Raw genomic sequence first — 12713 nt, 5'->3', positions numbered from 1 at the left:
TCGTAAGCACTGCTTTGACAGATGATCAACACCACCAGATTTCTGATTGACTACAGAGTGACCTAGTTTTGAAGTGACCCCAGAGGAGTACTAGACAATGCTAAGAGGTGAAACCTGTGACAGTACTATGGTTCCCTGAGTTTTGCATATGGTTTGCGTACCTTCTTACCAGCATGATACCCTAGGCACATAACTGCTAAACAGAAACTGCACAGTTCGCAGCACAAACGAACTGCTATTGAGGAGAAACCTGTCTTGGAATACTCATTTCAGCCAGCTGCATCTATGGACCTTCACCAGGAAAGGTAGCTGGAGCAGACAAAGTGGATCACATGTCTTAGCTGACCAGTGGCACTCAGTGTAACAGTAACTCTGTGCTTTGTGGCCATTGAGTGGAGTATGGTGAATAAACGCTGAGCTGAAAAGGAGATGTGGGGAGGTGAGTCTGCTGGGTAAAGCAGAATTTAAAATAAAAATTACTCTTCTTCAGAAGAAAGAATACACAATTCTGGAAAATGAACCCACAGAAAAATGATGTGCAGTTGCCGAGTACCACAAGAAATGCAGGTCAGCGTGAAAGCTAGAGGCATGATCTGTAGTGGCTGAAGGAAGGCAGCATTATGATATGGTTTAAGTTGTCATTTAAAGGCACATGGGACTGAGCAGCTACCATATCAACCAGACTCCATGGAAGAGGTTTTTTGTGCAGTAGTTTCTAGGGTAGAGTGGTGTCTTACATTTGTCTGCTACTGTTTTCTAGCTCCCTCCAATTGCATCATGAGCCAAGATGATACTCTTTCCACTAAGTTCTGCAAAAGACTGAGCATGTTCTGTTGTATAACAAATAGTCAGCCTCACTGGTGAAAATCAAGCAAGGTATGTTCATACCTGAAAGTACATCTCCAGATGCCTCCAGAAGGGTCTAACATCTGAAAGCACAGCAGCGTGATACTTGTAAAAACTATACCAAAAGTTGTGACAAGGCAACAATAACATAGGGCTAGCCCCTGAGGGATGGATTGGCAAAGCCATGCAGATAATGCATTATGCATGCTAGTTGAACAGTTAATCCAGTGATACGTTATGGGGCGAGGGTTTGTTTTGTTTTTTTGGGAGTTTCGTGTGTTGTCTTTTGGTTGTTTTGGTTTTTTTATGGCACTCTAGCAGCGCTCTCATTGGCCAGATGCACATTATTCGTAAAGGAGATTCTTTTTGCTGACAAAACATTTATCATTTAGACTGAATCCAAGTGCCATAGCAATGTAAAATCCAGAAAATTAAGCATAAGCACTAGTATTTTGATACCCTCTCACATCCCAAACTTAAAAGGCAGTGGCACATGAAGTAATACCATGTTATTGCTAATTTTAAAGTTACCTACTTTTTTTGGAGATACATAGTCTGCATTAGCAGATACAAGAGACGACCCAAAAGAAAAGAAAAATCTGTGGGCAACACTTTTGACCTCTGTACTCTTTGAACCTTGTCACTAGCTTTACTGATGCCTTTCAAAGTCTACCTAAGAGAGACAAGCTGTATTTAACTTTTTATGTGATGATGCATGTTATCACTCAGTTTTCATGCTGCATTCTTACCATGAATGCATTTTTTACACCCTGGACAGAAGTACTATCCTTTAAATTGTACCTCTCTTTCTGGCAGAATATGTTTAGTAAGTTTCTCAATTTTTTGCCACTTAAACAAAGCATTTGTTCTACTGAGAAGTCATAGCAGAACAGGAATCCATTTATGCCCTGACTGAAGAAACAAAAGAGGTGATTTAAGAAGAAAAGGGTAGACAATAACAATTTGGAAGTTGTTACAAGTTCTGTGCCCATTGCTCTGATGATGTGTTTGCTAGGTACCACCTGCTTTTAAGTTTATCCTTGTACAGTTAAGATTCTTGCCCTTTGATTCAGATGATGTACTGCATCTGAAATACAACTACAGAACAAACTTGGTACCTTCACCTGGAAACCAGTATTTCTTCAGTCCTCAGTTATACTGTATAATCCAAACTGAAAGTAGTGTCAGAAGCTGTCCTCTAATTTAATTCCTTCCTTCACCTAGGAAAACTTCCATAACACTGCAGTGATTTCTTATAGCTGGCTAATTTACAGGCCAGTTGCTCTTGTTACAGTACTAAAAATGTTTTAATTAATACAAAATATTTTCTTACCCAGCAATAATTTCCCAAAGATTCTTTGAAGGTCAGTTTCTTACATTCATGAAAGTTACCATGATTCTAAAACAGTATTTCTCACAGGCCTCTAATACAACATGGCTCAATGTTCCTCAAAATAGCCTGCAAGAAAAGCAAACCTAGCAATTTATTAGCACCATCTTTTGGGTGGTTTTATGGTGGTTTATGTTCTGGGAGCAAGATCCAGGAAAAGAACTTAATTTTCTTCTGAAGACCACAGGTTGTAGTTGAATACTTAAGAGGCATCCAGGAAACATCCATGCTTCAGCACAAACTATAGGAAGCACACCATTAAGCTACAAATCCATTCCTCACCCCTGTTCTCCTGGTAATTGCAGTAACTAAGCTGCATATCTCTCCCTCTCTCTCTCAGGCTTGCAACCCCAAACTTCTGCTTAAGAGTCCAATGTCTACATATCAGTTATTTCCTCCAGAACACAAGCAGAGGGAACAGCTGGCATTGCATCCTTTTACCCTTTTGTCTATTAGCCAAGAGGTACCACTTCCTTGAAACAGAAATCAGTTAATCAGCCACATTATACTAGAGACCAACCAACAACAGAAATAAGACAACTGAAGTTTTATGCTAAAAAAATAACTTTGGAATGAATTAACAAGTATGAGGAGCAGGGGAAAGCCGTCTGGTCCAAAAGCACTTGTACAAGGAGCATCGCTATGGACAGGTCATTACTGGCCATAGCTTACTGGCATCAAAGGGAAGAGACAACTACTTTTTTTTTTTTTTTTTGTAGTCAATTTTGCTTATGAGTTGAATTAGTTGACTTTCAAGATCACACAGCATAGGTTAAAAGGAGACATCCACTGAAACACAGTTTCAGGAGGGACAGAGTATGTACCAGGTCTGAGACTTGATACCAAACAAAATAAGCCTATCCTGTAGGCACGTGATTAGTTACAAAAAAGGACAAGGTACATTTTCAGTCTCCAACACCCTTTTAGATGAGGGAAGAACTAACCACACAGGTATTTTGGGTTAAATCCACAAAAAGGATAAAGTTGCAGCACATCCCTTTTGGAAGCCCTACTAAACACCTTGAGGTAGGAAAAGGGGACTGACTGCAGAGTGCAGAACCATTGAGCACAGTGCCAATGAATCCAAGGGCCAGCATTTCATAAATGTTTAGTGCTCATGGATCTGCAGAAGAAAATATACTCCATGCTACAAACACCTGCGACATGCTCTGTCATATTTTGACTTTCAGGCAAGTGAAAAGTTTGGGGCTTCAGAATGGCATTCACAAAAAGCAGAAAACTAAGCAAGAGGTTTTCTAGCCAGCAAGAAATGTGAAGATCAGGCACAGGAAAAGAAAGGCTTTTTCTGCCATCTGGAAGACCTGTTTTCAAATCCCTTCCACATAACCTAAAGCAGAGGCTTGAATCCAGATCTGCCAGTTAAAGGAAGGGGGCGGGGGGGGGGGGGGGCACGGACTAAACAACAAAAAAAACCAAAAACACCAAACCCCCCAAACCAAAACCCCAAAACCTCCAAAACACACAGAGTTGCTCTATTTCCTTAGAATAACATACTGTTTTGGCAGCCCACCTCCCACACCTCTAGTGAAACCTTTGAGCTCTAAGATGGAGTCTCCTACACTCCTCTGACTGACTGAACTGACTTTAAAAGCCCAGGCTGAGACCTGTCCCACCAAATATGCAGCCACCACATTCAAAACATTCTCTTGGGGGGTGGTAGTGTGTGTGAAGAGAGTCAAAAAAACCCAAACATTCAAGTCCATGGTCTAACTCAAGGAAGCGGAGGGGTTCAGATCAAGGAAAATGCTTAACTACTGGGCAGTACCTGCCACTTGTTCCTAATAGGGGTCCTCAGAATTACCACATTAGTAGGATAGGTGGCTCCACAGCCTTTTAGACTGGGTAGTTACCAGAATTTACTACTAAAATTGAATGGTCTGACCACCCCAAAAGGTGTAGTTCTATTCAACTGACCTGTATGACAAAAAAAGTGAAAAAGGAGGTGTATATATTTAGTATGTGGGTGATACAAGGCTGTTCAATATCTTGAAGGACAAGACTAGAAATCAAAGGGTTTCTGACAAATTGGACAAAGTTTTAGAAAAATGCATTTCACTAAGAACATAAATAAGGAAAAAAGCAAATTTTACATGACAGCAGAAATCTGCTGTACAAATGCAAGAAAAGGTAAAAGCTAGGCAGCATTTCTGAAAGATGTAGGGTTTTTAGTGAATTCTGCAGAACATGAGCCTAGCTTAAAAAACATAGCAACAGCCCTTACACCTTACACTCTCCTTCATATTGGTGAGGCTTCATCTGGAAGCATTATCGCTGCTAGAAGCCATAATTAAAAAAATGAACAAACAGGAAAGATTCGGAAGAATACAGTGAAAACTACCAAAAAGAGTGAAAAAACAGTCTTTTAAGAAAGATGGAACAAATCCAGACATTTTAGCCCGGAGAATATTGAGGGTGGTAATAGTAATAGTCTTCAAGGATATACAAGGTTATGGAAGAAAGGAAGAAACTTTTGCTTGGCAGAAAGAGTAAGACACAATGAGCTTCAGTTGACAGTAAGAAAAAAAAAGTTGGAAGGGTTCCTCCCTCCTCAGAAAACAATTAAGACAACTGAAGCTCTGGAACAGACTGTCCAGGGAAGCTGTCAGAGATGCATTCCTAGAGGTCTTCTCTTGCCCAGGCAGCTGTGACACATGACGCAGGGACAACTGATCCTGCCTCATACTTAGGGGAAAGCATCTAAAGGTGGATGGAGCAATCCTTCCCTTGGCAGCACTCATCCCTTTAAGCTCACCCATTCACGTAAAAGGCAAGATTTGTGACACAGCTGAACTATTCTGAGTACAGTGAAGAGGTGAACTCCCAGAGCCCTCCTAAAGGAGAGAATTTCAGTGATACATACCAGACCTTTCAGACCTTGCACTGCACACTACCACACAGTGGGTTCAAAGAAGCTGAACACAGTCCTCCAGAACAAAAGGACCAGATTACAATGTAACAGAGGCCTCACCATAAATCCAAATGATGGGCTTAGGGCTTGAGAAGAGATGGCACAAGAGATGTGAAACTGCCACCTTCCCCCAGTTGTATAAATACATATACAACCACAATGGGAAAAAAACAGCACTTGAACTTTGCAGATTACTTGCTAGCATGTCCTAAGATTCAGTATTTTGGGGCAAAAACCACTGGGACTCACCAAAGTCCCAAATCTAGAGCCACTCAGCATAAATATTACCTTTAACAGGAAGAAGGAAAACTTTGACTCTACAACACTTTGTTTCCTTACTGTTCTGAAGTTCCTGTAGATGTGACATTAGATAGAAGGAAACCAAATGACCCATGGAAAAAGCCTCAATTAGTAAGGTTAACAGAAGCCGAATAGGTTGAAATTGGTAAAATAAGCACATTATTTATGTATCAATTACTACTTGCTCCCCATTTCGACAAAAGGAAATAAAATTTTCTCATCCTTCCTAACAATCCAGAGGCCTCCTCCTGCCCCAGCATAATTAGTGGCAAATTTCACCACAGCTCTCCATAAGTAATCAAAAAGGCTACCTAATTAAAAAAGTAATTAGTTTACACAGATAGATGTGAGTGGGTAGATTAGTTTATGAAAATAAAATGAAATTCCTCTGGATGCTTTTAGTGACTTGGCTTCCTGCTGTTTTACAGCTTCTACACACTTCCAAGGGAGTGGGTTAAAACTAATTAAAAAAAAAAGGCTCCATCTGCAAATGAAGATGGTACCTTTCAAAATCAATTGATCAGATATGTCAATTTTATAATTTGTTCTCTGTTTTCAACACAGAAGGTTAAGTTCATATTTCTGCATAAAAATCAGTACCTCCACGAAAGGACTAATACGTTATATTTCGTTCCCTCAGATCATTTACACAATACCTACCACCATGTCATCTAGCCACCAAGCTGAACCAATGCTGAATCCAGAAAAGGAAGGCTTAAACGCTATCACCCAGCACACCACAGGATCTGTAAAAAGCCAGAGCAGCTCCTGATACCAGACCACACCAAAGGCTTTTCCCCTGTACTGGGTCTGGCTGAGCCCCACAGCCACCCTTCTAGTGCTGTGCTTTGTATTGGTGGCTAGAAAGGTGGTGATAACACACCAGGGTTCTGGCCGCTGCTGAGCAGCGCTCACCCAGCATCAAGGCTGTCTCTCCAACCTCGCCAGCAGGCTGTGGGTGGGCAAGATTTTGGGAGAGGACATAGCCAGGGCAGCTGACCCAAAGTGACCTGTGGAATACTCCATACCACATGACATATGCTCAGACATAAAAGCTAAGAGAAAGGATGAGGAGGTGGGGTCATTCGTTATTTACAGCATTTGTCTTCTGGAGAAACCGCTACACGTACTGAAGCCCTGCATCCTGGGAAGTGGCTAAACACCCACTGCTGATGGGAAGAAGAGAATAACGTCTTTTGTTTTCCTTTGCTTCTGCATGTATGACCTTTGCTATTGCTCTATTCAGCTGCCTTTATCTTGACGAACAATTTTTTTTGCCATCTTATTTTCTCCCCTCCTTGTTCTGCTGAAGAGGAGAGTGATAAAGCACCTTGGTGGGCACCTGTCATCCAGCCAAGGTCAACCCACTACATGCCCCAGTCATCCTGCCACCAGAAGAAACCAGGGGAAACACCCCGGGCACTTTTCTTGGGGTGAAGGTCAACCCTCACCCTTTTATGTGCCAACTCCTGCCATCTCCCCAAATGCAGGAAAATCGATTGTGTCATTGTGGTGGCAGCAGGGAGCTATATTCTCACTCTCCTAAGCTGGGGGACAGGTGGGGGACACAAAAGCCTGTAGCCAATACACAAAGGAAAAGTATAGAAACAAGTATAACAGCAATCCTTGATAAGAACTAGGAAGTTCTGCCAGGGAAATCAGTGAGTTAAGAAACTTTCTTCCTCAGAGGCTTTATCGTGGTCAACACTTACTGATGGACCTCACCTCCATGAATGTATCAAGTACTATTTGTCAGCTTCAGGAAAAAATTGCAGTAAGAACTCTAACCAGCGCAGAAGAGTAAGCTGCCTTCTAAACAGTGTGAAAAAAAGAAAACCTAAAATGTTACTTTTAGTTGAGCAAATTAAACAACTGTAAACTTAAGTTTTATGCTCCTTTAAATTAAGGTATACACGAAACAAGTTTTAAACAGTGATATAAAAAAAGATAAAACTACCTATATTGAATCCTTTAACAGATTTGTATTTAAAGGATCCAGGGACCAACTTTCATTTTGTTTACCTTTGCTATTTTTGGACTGCTACCCTCTGATTTGAGGAATATTGAGTCAACTGAAAATTTCTTACTTATGTGGACTCATAAGAACTCACACTGAAAATAACTGAAATTCCACATCTACACTCAGGCACAGTAGATGGAGCTATTGGAGGGAAAAAAAGCTTTTGGAGTGATCAAAATGAAGCCGTTTTCACGTCAAAGCTAACAAACCTCAGATTACTTAGTTAAACTGATTTTAGATCAGTAACTATCAACATTACCTACACCCTGTTCAGCAGCCTACATAAAGTGAGATGATGAACCTAGTCCATTTCTGAATATTACCAAGCTTTTACAGAGACAGCATCTAAAAAGCCATTAGATTAGGTCCTCACTGTGCTAGGGGCTGTACAAATAAAGGAGAAAAAAAAAAAATCCAAGCACGTTTATGGTCTGAATGATCATGTGAACTCATGTGACATGCAAAAACTTTTTTTAAAAAAAGCATAACCAAGAGCCTCAGCCAGGAGGAAGTAATGATGGCCACATCACCTGGCTACTACTGGAGGTCAGTTTCTTTCCACAGATAGGCATAGCTGAGGCTACATTAACCTGGAAGGAGGACAGCCAGTGTTCTCGCTTGGCTTTGAACCTAAGGCCCTTTGTAACAACAGCTACATGCAACCAAAACTATGGAAAAAAAATTAAAAATGCAGTCTTCCAAGAACTAAGGACAGCTGTGAGAGCATGGGTGACAATTATGATCCTCCAATATCATATGGCAAATGTAACACTGCTAAACTATGAAAGGTTCCAAGGCAGAGCTATTTCTTTTATGGGTAACAGAGGGCGAAGGGGAGAACCCATGTCCTAAATACTAGCCCCTTCAAAGGAGCATAGAACTGAGCTGACATGAAAGCTAAATTACCTTCCTATCATTAAACTATCTTCTTATTGTTAAAAGGAGTACTGCCAGAGGAATGTCAAGACACATCACAGAAATGAGGAGTCCAAGTAAGAAAGAACAGACAGTTTTACCAAGACTATGCATGTCCTGTGGATAAACAGAAGATTCTAGTCCCTATTCTGTACCAAACACATCACCTTTCAGAAAGGCTCCTATTTATTTTTAATGAAAAATTCAGCTGGAGCTAGACCAGTACTTGCTATTTAGACTTCCAAATATCGAACTTTATTCAAAAATTGCAACATCATCAGCTGCCTATGATCAAGAGCACTTCACAGCTGGCTTAACTTCAAAGAGATGTGCTACTCTTCACGTAGAGGTCCTTCAGAAACAGACAATCTACTTTGAAGTGTTATGTCTCCTTCACAAAGCTCAAACAGAAAATACAAAGAATGTTCTGTAGCTTCATAGGCAAAAGGAAAACTCACTGGCCAGATACTTGATAATCCAGACACAGACAAACTGTATTTTGTTGTGAAGTGATTAGTAGGCAGAGCAGCAGACCACTATTGGGGCCAGGTTACCAATAGCATCACAGTTTTGTTTAGTCGTTCTTCAGCAAATCAATTAGTGTCTCCAACCTTTAGTTCACTTTTCCCCTAAAAAACCCCAAATCTAGGTGTTTCAAGTTTTTTTCTCCCAGTAGCGATACCAGGATTATTTCAGCTTAGTATTTCTGTCCTCTGGTGAAAGTTAAGTGAACAAACGACACAACTACAAAGGTACTTTATCATTAAGAAGTTCACACTCAAGCACACAAACTTCAGAACTTCTTGACAGTTTTAAGCACATAAATTAATCACATTAGGATTATCTTAAGTATGCAGTATGTTGTATTACAGGTAGTTAATACTGTTAACAAGCAGAAGCAATTATTCTCTTACAGAAGAAAAATCACACATATTGCAAGATTAACATATGAAAAGGTATTTTCAATCTCTAGCTGCTTTTTAAAGTCTTCTGCACAAGAACTCAGAAGTCAACCGTGGTAAATCTGATTGAAATGCCAAGGTGGAGAGGGCAGAATGAAGAGGAGTAAAAGCTGGGTAGCCCATTGACAGATAGACTAACTCTGGATCACAAGAGTTAGAACACATACACAGAATTAATTCACATGTATATCAAGCAACAAGAGAATCACACCCTATCATCCAAAAACCAACAGCTGCCCAAAACCATATAACCTGTGCTAAAAATAGTTTACCAATGCTTATATACAGACCTGCCTTCTTTGAGCTCTTGTTCCCGCTCGGAATCTCAGTAAGCAGTCCAAGGAACCCACTACTGTTTTCAAACATCAACTTTAAAACGGAACACAGTTATCCTGACTGTATTAGGCTATTTTATCTCTGCCTCTCTAACTCTCTTGCTGCGGAGCAGAAGGAAGGCATACTCTGAAGGCAGCACAGGGAAGAAAGCAGTGACAGTTGGAAGCCATCCAAATTAAAGAAGGCCATTTGCAGGAGGTTTCTTCCCCCAGCATGTCACCATCCCCTACGCTCGGCTCTCTCTCCTGATGCCCCTCACTGCTTCATTAACTGTCAATTATTGGCTTAGGAAGGAAGCAGAACTTTATTAAAATTCAGAGAGGGCAACATTGCACATAGAGACTCAATTTGCTGATTACCAGCAGCAAAGCCCCACATTGTGTTCTGGCTCCTTCTCCAGTTCAGACACCCCAACATGTGACTTCCTCTCCAGTTCCTCACCCTCTAAGAGTGGAAACTAACTGTAACACCATCCTCATGACTCCTACCTACAATGCTGAAAAAGAAAACCCAGTACCTCCAGTTGAAAACCACTCCCACGCTGCCCATCCGAGTATGAAAAGGTCACTAATCATGATGGAGTTGCTGGAGTCACTGACTCAAGGCCTCTTTCGACCCAGTCTTACAAGATGCCACTACTGTTCTGCATTTCCTGTGGCTACAAGGCTAAACTCTTTCATGCCATGACTCTCACGTGTGCTTTCATGCAAGTTTACCCATCCAAGTAATAGCTACTATTCTGGGCTGAATGTAACCCACCTAGAGCAGACTTCATTTATGCCAGGTGTAGATAAACCTAGTCAGGCACTTACCACACTTGTGACATGTTATTGCTTCACTGTGTTGACTGGAAGCCTCTATTAATCAGATGAGTACAGTTCCCCCAGTGCTTGTCACTAAGAGATGAGGCACCTGCAGTCTGACCAGCTGCAGTCATGAGCACATGCTGCTCTTTCAATAAGAGAGGCAAAGGAGGCTCTGATGTTTTCATATGCCTGGTCACTACTCTACAGCTAAATAAAATACATTTTCTGTACAGTACTCCAGTCCCCAAACACGCTGTTTCTCCCAACACACAAATTACTTTCTGACCATTACAAATTTTGATACCTTCTTCTCAAATGAAGCATAAATTAAAAAAAAAAAAAAAAGGCTTTCAGTTCTGTAGCTTCCCTAGCAACAGAGGATACAAAATTCTGGGTAGTGAGCCTCAGCTCCCCACCTCATAGCACCTTTTTTACATCAAATATCTAACGTAGTCAACCTGTGCTTTCGGTTGAGAAGGGACAGCTAGGTTCAGATGTCATGAAGAAATCCACAAGATTTACAATGAGATTTGTAAGATTCCTTGCTGCAGCTGGAGCATGAGAAAACTGTCCCACATTCATGACAATTTTAGGAGGCAAGAGGTGCTGCTTCTTGCAGAATGTCATTTAAAACATTGTAAGCTGTGACTGAAATATCCCCCACTGGCCAGACTAATTGGGAGGAGGGAGGCCTGCAGGCAGAAGAGTTTGTGTCTATGCAGAGAGCAGAACACAAATTAACCAAACAGAAAGCTGAAAAGAGTGTTTTTTGACAAAACATTTATTTACTTCTTTCCAGCCAGTAGCAGAGTTTCCCTAAAATCCCAGTATTTTTTTTCCTCTAAACATGGTTTGCAATTTCTTCCAACAGAACCAATCACCCCAAAAGCCAAAGTGTTTTTTCCTAGAAGAAAAAAAACCAAACTATAATCTTAAGAACTTAGGGCTGATGTGTTTATGGTCATAACCATAAGTACTACCAATAGAATATCCTGAACTAGAGTCTGGCTGGCCCCAGCACATCTCCATCATTTCACAAAGTACCAAAATCGGAGACAAACATCACTTCTGGGATGTACATATATGTAAGTAGCTTTATAAAATGCTCTACGTACACAAAGACACTGAAAACACAGAGTCAGGCAGTCAAAAACCCCTAACCTCACCATGGCAGAAGAACAGGACAAGCCTTCAACCGAGAGACCACCGGTGTTCCTGTGACTCTCCGCTCCCCCAGGCGCAGCCTTCCCGCATTTGCTGCTAATGTCACACAGACCTTTTCCCTAATCAAGAAACTTGACCTTTACCGTCTACTGCAGGTATCAGGCTGAAAGGTGAAATGTTTTTGGTGATAATGAGAACAAAACGCAGATTCCATCTCTTTAAGTTACTGAGAGCATAAGCAAAGAAAGAAAAATACCCTGGCCTTTATTTTATTTTAGTATTTCATATGCAAGCTGTTTTTCTTGATTAGCTGACAAAACTCCAAGATGTGCCCAATTTTACACTATTAAAAACAAAACAAGAAACTCGGGGTGAAAGCAAAACAATGCTTTTCCCTCTGTCACACAGCAGAGCCAGCCTGTAATTTCCCCGGGGAACGTGAGGCAGCCTATTATCCCATTTGCTTCCCCTTTATTTCGTGTAAGGGCAGCGCTGCGCTCCCCAGCCGGGCCGCTCCCTCGGCGGGGCCATCACGCTCCCCGCCCCGCTCCCCCACCCCCACCCCACCCCACCCCACCCCACCCCCACCGGGCCCGCGGACCGGCTGCCAGAGGCGGCGCCCCCCGCACAGCCCCGGCCCGGAGCCGCACCGCAGCCTGCTGGGCTTTCCACGGGGCCGCTCCTCCGGTGGCTGCGGGCCCCGCCGACAGCGGCCACCAGCCCCGGGCACCCAGCCGCCGCCACCTCCCGCCCCGGCCGGTCCCGCCTCCCGCCTGGCGGCGCCCAGCGCATGCGCGGCAGGCGGCCGGCCCCGCCGCCATCTTGGTGGCTTCGCGCCTCGGGCGGGCGCGGCAGCGCTGTTTGGGCGGGCCGCCGTTGGTTTTCCACCTTAGCCGGCCCAGGGCTGGCCCGCGTACCCGGGCCCCGCGGTGCGCCCCAGCTTTGTTGCCGGGGAGGGTTGCGGGGGAGAGCCCCCGTGCGTTCTCACGGCTCTTGCCTTTTGTTTTGCACCGGGCTGCCAGGCCGGGCGCTGCCCGCGGCCTCA

The sequence above is a fragment of the Falco biarmicus genome, chromosome Z (assembly GCF_023638135.1).
Source record: "Falco biarmicus isolate bFalBia1 chromosome Z, bFalBia1.pri, whole genome shotgun sequence".
Lineage (NCBI taxonomy): Eukaryota > Metazoa > Chordata > Aves > Falconiformes > Falconidae > Falco > Falco biarmicus.
This window is presented reverse-complemented; position numbering follows the sequence as displayed.